This window comes from Sarcophilus harrisii, chromosome 6 (genome assembly GCF_902635505.1).
Source record: "Sarcophilus harrisii chromosome 6, mSarHar1.11, whole genome shotgun sequence".
NCBI classification, from domain to species: domain Eukaryota; kingdom Metazoa; phylum Chordata; class Mammalia; order Dasyuromorphia; family Dasyuridae; genus Sarcophilus; species Sarcophilus harrisii.
The window spans coordinates 65,315,934-65,323,820 of record NC_045431.1 but is presented as its reverse complement, the minus strand read 5'-3'; the positions used below and the strand labels follow the sequence as shown (position 1 = coordinate 65,323,820).

The following is a 7,887-nucleotide window of genomic DNA, read 5'->3' as shown; positions in this document are numbered from 1 at the left end:
CCCCCCCCCCCCCCCCGCACAGTACGGAGAAGGACCTTCGGGCAAACCTCTCCCTGCGGGCGCTCCCCTTACGGCCGCGCGATGCCCTGCGCTCAGTAACCCAGCGGAGGGGGTTTCCGGGCACCTGGGGACCGGGCTGGGGGAGGGGCGGGCACGAGGGAGCCCCGCGCGCCTCTGACAACTCGAAGTCTCGCGGCCAAGCCCCGGGGCCGGAGGTGTTGGCCCCCGCGTCCCTTCTCCGAGCTGAGAGGTCCGGTCGGCTTCCCTAGTTAGCAAAGTCTAGGCGGTTTTTGGCGTCTGTCCCCGCGGGCGTCTCCCTTAAAGACGTGGGGGCACACGTCGGGGTCTCCCAATCTTTGGCACGCACCTGCCAGCCACGCTGCAGCACGAGGGACTCGAGGACGGAGGGAATACCAGGGGGCGCGCGCGGAAGGGCCGCGCGTGCGCAAGGAAGCCCCATGGGCCCGGCTGCCCAAGGCGGCCCCTCCCCCATCGCCTCCGAGCCCCGAGGGGCGCGAGCCCAGTGGGAGTCGCCTCGTGCCGCTCCTTGCGCATGCGCCGCTGGCAGACGCTGCGAAGGGGCCGGCGGCGACTTTGGTTTTGCGGTGGGCTAACCACCCAGTGGCCGCCGGCCGGACAGTCAGCCCAAGCGCCGCAACCGAGGGGCCCCCCCACCCCGAGCACAGGTGCGTGAGCCCGGCGGGGCCGCTGAAGAGGGGACGGGGCGGCGGGCCCGGAGGCGGGCGGCGGAGTCGGAAGAGGAGCGCCCGCTCGGGATCGGGAGCCGCCGAAGGGCCCCGACGGGAGTGCGGGCCGGGCGTCCTCCTCGGTCACAGCTGGGGAGGGAGGTTTGAGTGCGCCCCGGGGTGGGCCGAGGAAAGGGGGAGGGGGCCGGCCGGCGAGTCCGTTAGAGCGGCGGTTGCGGTTCCCCGCCCGGGCGTTGGGCGCTCGAGCGTCACGGAGCCCAGGAGAGCGGACCTGTGAGCAGAGCGCGCCCCCGCGGGGGGCCGAGAGCTGAGGCAGCGCGCGCCCCCGGCTGCCGGCTCCCTAGCCCGGCGGGCCCCTGGCTCCTACGCGCGGCCCCGCGGCGAGGGCCGGGAGGGAAGCAGGGATAACTCGACTTGTGGCCGCGGCGCGGCAGGTTGCCCAGCAGCCCGGGGAGGGCCGGAGGTGGGGGTGGGCCCGTCTCGGAGCGCCGTCCGTCCGCTACTGCGCCTGGCGCGGCCCGGAGCCCGCGGTGCCCCAGGGGAGGCTGAGACTGCTCTGACTTTAATTAACAGCTCTGGGTAAGAGGCTCGTTGGACCCGAGAGAGTCTAAACTTGTTTGTTTATGGTTAGTTTATGAGGCTCAGAAGAGAGAAAAAGGATCCTTTAAAGGAAGGGAGGATCGCGTTCAGATGCCGCGTAGTGCTTTTGACCACTTCTGAAATATCGTGCAGTTATTACTTTGGAGCCTATAGGAGGAATGAAGTTGTTGTTCTTTGTGTTTGTGAACTTTACATTTAATCTCTTGCTGATCAATTCTGCTGCCTGAACATTTAATAGGATGAATTTAGATTGTAAATCTTAGTCACTGACTTGGTGACAGTCGTATTGGTGTGAAGTAGTACAGTCTGTGACTAGAACACTGTTACTTGATTTCCGTACTAAGCTATTTTCTGTTTTTTTTTTTATTGGAAAATTAAAATTATGATAATTGCAACGTGCCTTAACAAATAGCTTCTGAAACTTATGGAGTATTACTTGGTAATTTTGATTTTTTCTGACATTGTTGGATGGACATTTTATCCATTTTTCTCCCATAAGTACTTTTATAACCGTTTTAGAACTTTTTATTGATTTGCTCCAAGTGTGGGGTAGTGGAAAATCCCTCGCTCTGGAGTAAGATGACTTGGATGGTTCTGATGCTAACTTTCACTTATTACCTGAATGACCTGAAGTGAGCCAGTTAGCCTCCCTGAAAGATCTAAGGTCTTTTACTCCAGATCCATGATCCTTCTGAACATTTTAAACACGCTGAAGTTCTGCTTAATATTTATGGAATTAAAAAAAATATGAGAGCGAAGGAAACAGAATAGAAAATTATAAATATGGGTGCGAAAATCAGTAAACTCGGTAGCTGGCAAAATGTTCAATCACAGATTTTGCTGTTGCTAAAGCCAAAATTCTCTGCCTTGGGAAATTTGACTTGGAGATAAATTGAGCAAATGGCATTTTAGACCCATTCTAATCATGGTCCTTGGTTCCTGGGGCTGTGGATAAAGAGAACACTTGTTTTTATTTCACTAGTTTTTTTTTTGATACCCAACATTTTAGTTTGTTGCCATTTGTTCATTTAAGAAGAAGCAAGCACTTTTTTGGATATCCTAAACATTTGTGGTAGGGTCCTTGGATGAGAGGAAAATTGATTCAGCTTTATTTTAATAGGTACCCTGGCTTCATGTTAGTAGGTGCATACCTGTTACTGGTACATATGTATAACCTCAGAAGACATTCACAGCATCTTAATGTTTGCATAGTTCTATACATACATTATCTCATTTGTACATGCCTGATAACCGAGTTAGATAACTAAGCACTGTTTCTCTCATTTTATAGATGCAAAGTGCATGTATAGGGATTTTCCTTGCCATGGAGAAGGGAGGATGAGAACTAAAATAAATACTGAATACAGTGAATTAAGAGGCTATTGATTATTGTTGTCAACAATTTCAGGAGAGAAACGAGTAAGACCTAGAGGTTGAAAATAATGAAATTGAAGAGATAGTAGACTTTTCAAGAAAAAATAGTAAATATGTGGGCCAAAACAGCTTCATTGAAATTCTGCCTTCAACAGTTAGTGATTTGTGTGGCTGAAGTTTGTAAAAGGGGAAGGAAGGGTGTTTTCAGGGAAAGGCTGATATATGAATTTTTTGGACATGTTGATTTTGAGGTGTCTGTAAGTCTAGTTTGAGATGGCCAAAGGCAATTGGCAGTGGGAAAGTAGAGCTCATGGAAGAGAGGCTAGGTAGGTATACAGATTTGTAAATCATCTGCTTAGAAATTAATAGTTCATTGAATTCATGGAAGCTGAAGAGATGACCAGGCAAGATAATGGAAGAGAACAGGAGGTGTGAGGGGTTAGGGGAAAGAAGAACCATATGAGCTAAATGAAAGTTAAACAAAAAAGGTGATTGAGAAGGAAGTTAGGTGGAAAACCAGAAGAGAAAAGAGTGTGTGCAGAAGAAAAGGGTGACTGTTGATATCATAGACTACAGTTAGATCAAGAAAGATACAGATTGAGAAAAGGCAGCAGTTAAGATTTGTCAGTTGAGACAAATCTTTGGGAATAGTACTTTTGATTGCATAATGAGGTAAGCAGAGGGCTTAGAATTTATTGAAAAGAAAGGAAGTAGAGGCACCATATATATAAACTGCTTTTTCAAGAAATTTTTTTCAAGAAGTTCAAGAACTCCTTTGACTCATCACAATACCACTACTAAAGTCTGGACCCCAAAAAGATAAAAGAAAAAGGACCTATATATATATGACAAAATTGATAGCATCTCTTTGTTGTGACAAAGAATTGGAAACTAAAGGAATGTTCATGAATTGGGGAAAAGATAAAATAAGTTGTGACATATGATTGTGATGGAATACTATTGTCCTTTAAGAAATGGTGAAAGCACTGGATTCAGAAAAATCAACTACATTCCTTTCTCAAAGTTGAACTTAATCACAACTCTTGGGGCCACTCTTTTAATTGAATTTACCCAATGTACTTTTAATTTAGCACATCTAGGAAAGCATAAAGAATAGCACCAAGTGTATAGACTTGAGCTGCTATTCATCTCTTATGTGGGTGGTGGTGTGGATGGGGGAAAGAAAAAAAATTGAAATCATTTGATAGATAAAGAATAGAACTGTCAATATCAACTCAGGCTAAGCTAAGATTCTGTTTCATAATAATTTGTTATATTCTAGAACCATTTTACATGGTCCTCAATTTTGTGCTTAATTCCTTTTTTTGTATTCTTACATAAATGTTTTACTTTTCCACCCTTCTTCAAGAGTGCCATGTTTATTTTAACTATTTCATGATATCTGGATTGCCTTGGTCTCTAATGTATTTTGGCCATTATTTTTGTTTACAAATCTTAGTGCTATATAATTATTGTTACCTGTTAATTTGCTCACATAAATTTTCAGACTTTTTAATCTAGCTCTTTAGTATAATTTGAATATTTGTCTAAATATTTTATACTCTGATTTGACTTCTGGCATATGTATCTATCTACCAATTTACCCATCAGCTGTGCTTTTAGAATTTGTCAATAGATAGTTGTATCCTCTATGTTGATACATAAAATTAATTTTCTTAGTCATACATCATATTTTTAAAATCTGCATCTTTTTTTAAAAATTGAGTTAAGTAGTAAAGTTTTAGCAAGTAAAAAGTCAAAATGGATATAGTTTATAGCATAATTATTTTGTGCTTTAATATTTTAATTAAGACATTGTCATCAGAAATTACAATTCTTCAAAGAACTTCACTTTGGGGAATCTAATACTATCTCTTTAAAAAAAAAAAAAAAAGCTTAACACAGGCAAGGAGCATCTCATCCATAAATCAGAGCTGTACTTCAACTAATTTTCTTATGTTTACATGGCAAGTTCCAGGAGCTAATAATTTACATTTATAAGTATGAAAACATGTGTTTTAAGTTTCTAGTAGGAATCCCTGAAAAGCTTTAAGATGAGTATTAGTTAATCTATAAGAGTAGGTGACCTTTTCACTTTAAAATGAAATAAAGTATTTTCTCCCTGCTTTACAGAAGAATTAGTTTTATCCTTTCATTCAAAATGAGGAAAAGTGAATCTTCTAGACTTTTCTGAAATCAGCCTGCTCATTATTTCTTCTAGAACAGTAATATTCCATTACATTCATATAACTTAGTCAGTTTCCTTACTGATTAGTATCCTCTCAGTTTCCAGTTCCTTGTCAAAAGGCTACTACAAACATTTTTGCACATTTTTATGATCTCTTTGGGATATAGTCAACAGTAGAAACACTGCTGGATCAAAGGGTATGTGCAGTTTGATAGCCTTTCTGGCATAATTCCAAATTCTCTCCAGAATGGTTGGATCAGTTCACAACTTCACCAACAATGAATTAGTGTCCCATTTTTCCCACTTCCCTTCCCATATTTATTTTTTCCTGTCATTGTAGCCAATCTGAGAGGTGTGATGTGTATACCTGTTTTTACATATTAATAAAACATAGTGAACTCATCGTCTTCTCTCCTTGAAAAACATTTAGAGGTTTTATTTTTGTTTGTTTTGTTTTTTGTTTTTGTTTTTAATAATCATTGTCTTAACTGAATCAGAATTTTCTCAGACTTAAGAGGAGTAAATACTGGGTATCAATCAGTGGGGATAAGGAAGCTATGGTTATAAAATTTCCTAGGTGTAGTATCCAGAAGTAGCTGTCAATCTGAGTGAAATTTATTCTTCCTTGACAAGATACAGTGTTATTTAGGTATTGGGGAAGAAGTGGTGTGTGTGTGAGAGAGAGAGAGAGAAAGAGAGACAGACAGATGGGATGGGGGTGGGGGGAGTCAAAAGGGTGAGGTAAGGGGAGGGGAGACAGAGAGGGAGGGAGGCCAAGGGAGAGAAAAAAAAATACAGGAAAACAAAATCTATTTAGGAATGGTTACTATGACAAAATGGCTTGAAATCTTCTAGTTAGCCTAATGCTTGAATGACCTCTTAGGAATTTGTAGGATAAAAGAAACTAGCTATGGTGATATTATAACTGAGTGCCTAGAGTTAAATCCTCAAATCTCACATTTTTCCATTATATAAGGTCTCATAGGGTAAGAAGAGATTATACTAAAGTGGGTATAGTGGAAAAAATATTCCTTGTTTGGATTTATCCTTGAGGTGATGAGAGGCAGTTTGTAGGTCCCAAATGAGTAATTCTTATTAAAAAAAAGTGATCCCTGTATGAAATGACCTGCCCAGAACTAGGAGGAAGAGATTCAGAGCCTATGCTCTATGCTGATACCAGGAAAGTGTTAAATTTAAGATCTACCTGAATGAAAGAATCAGATAGGAGTATAAAAGGTGGTGACAACTTAGATGTGCAATAATAACATGAAGACAAGTTTAATGGTATTTGGATCACCTATACATAGGTGGTGTACAAAACTTTTAAGTTTTGATGAAACATATATGTGTGTGTATGTACATACATACATATAAATCAAAGCAGTGATGACTTATAGGAAAATTAAGGATATTTAGGCAACAAAGGACAAAAAGGAGGTGGTAAAAACCAGATAGAGCTGTATGCTTAATGAATACTTCGGGAGTGAGCATAACTCTCTTCTGGTTTGTGATACCTAGCAAAAGAAAAATCACATTTTTAAAAGTTTTTAGGTTTTCCCCTAGCTTTTTAGGTTTAACACAACTCAGGTTCTGAGCCACTCTTCATTTGTCTGTCTATTCCTCTGCCAGGGGTCCTCAAACTTTTTAAATAGGGGGCCAGTTCACTGTCCCTCAGACTGTTGGAGGGCCGGACGATAGTAAAAACAAAAACTTTGTTTTGTGGGCTTTAAATATAGAAACATCATAGCCCTGGGTGAGGGGGATAATTGTCCTCAGTTGCCGCATCTGGCCCGCGGGCTGTAGTTTGAGGACCCCTGGCCTAGACCCTCGAATAGAATCAGAAAAAGGGATTTAGCTTCTGAGCCCTGGCTACAATTCTGATCACTTTATTTGATGCCCCTTGTCTTAAATTGTAGTAAGGTGTGTAGCACTTTTTCATCTGAGGAGAAAAATCTTATTTTTTATCATTTACCAGTTGCTTGGGCCTTTTGATTCCTTTTTATCTAAATGAAATATGTTTTCCTTGGTGGTTATCTGCTGGCTACATACATGAGAGAACCCCTTATTAATTTGAAATGAAAACTTTGACACAGGTTATATTAAGAGAGCTCATAGATTCTCATTTGGAGAAATATGCAAGAATTGTTGATGAAGTTGGGTTTCACCATGAATACTTTCAGAGATAAGGAATGTTGCTTCGTAAAACATTTATTTGGTCATATCATTTCATACTTCTATGATAAGCATAAGCTTCAAAAAGACCATTATGAAAATAATTGTTAACATCCATAATGCAGGGAAAGAGGGCTGGATTTGGTGTTACAACATTTAAATTTAAATCCTGGCCCCTCTGCTTAATAGTTTTTTGATGAGGGCCTAATTAACTCTATGCAATTGTTATAGAGATAACAAATCTGCTGAATCAAATACTTCTTCATAACCAAAGCGTTCATTGCAATAATATGTTTACTATATTTTTCAGTCAGTGTTGAAATGGTAATAATTCAATCTGTTGTTAAAAGTCTACTTGTTCTATATTAGTATTCTCATCGAAGATATCCTTATTTCATCTATATATGATTCCCATAAAAGTGTTTATAATTAAGAGAATAGATACTGGTGATCTAAAGTTGTCATTTCTTAGTAATGAGGCCTGAAATTTTGCCCACTCATTTGTTCACAATTGGCACCTTCAGCATGGATCTCATATATAAATATAAACATTGTCTTTGTGTGCTTATATATATCTTTGTGTGTGTCTGTCCATCCATCCATCCATCCATCCATCCTTGTATTCTGTTCTGATTGCTTTTCATGTCTTTATTCTCTTTGGTTCTACTTCTGCCTCCCTGTTAATTGCATCTGTGACTGTCATGTTAGGGTCCAATTATGATGGTTAGTTACTGTCTTTGGAGGATAGTAACTGTAAAAAATTTTAAAAGTCCTTTTCTTTTATTGATTGTTTTCATTGAAATACTCAGTTCTAGCTAAATGGATCTAAGGAAGAGAAAGTCATCG

At 41.0% G+C, this 7,887-nt stretch overlaps 1 protein-coding gene across 1 annotated transcript in view; it reads left to right on the top strand.

Annotated features, from left to right (window-relative positions):
* Nucleotides 1–552: 552 nt before the first annotated feature.
* Nucleotides 553–7,887, top strand: part of CLGN (calmegin) — a 67,748-nt gene continuing 60,413 nt past the window's right edge. Inside the window, exon 1 of the mRNA XM_031944129.1 lies at nt 553–686. The gene's annotated coding sequence lies outside the window, so the exon portion shown is untranslated. The remainder of the gene's footprint in view (nt 687–7,887) is intronic.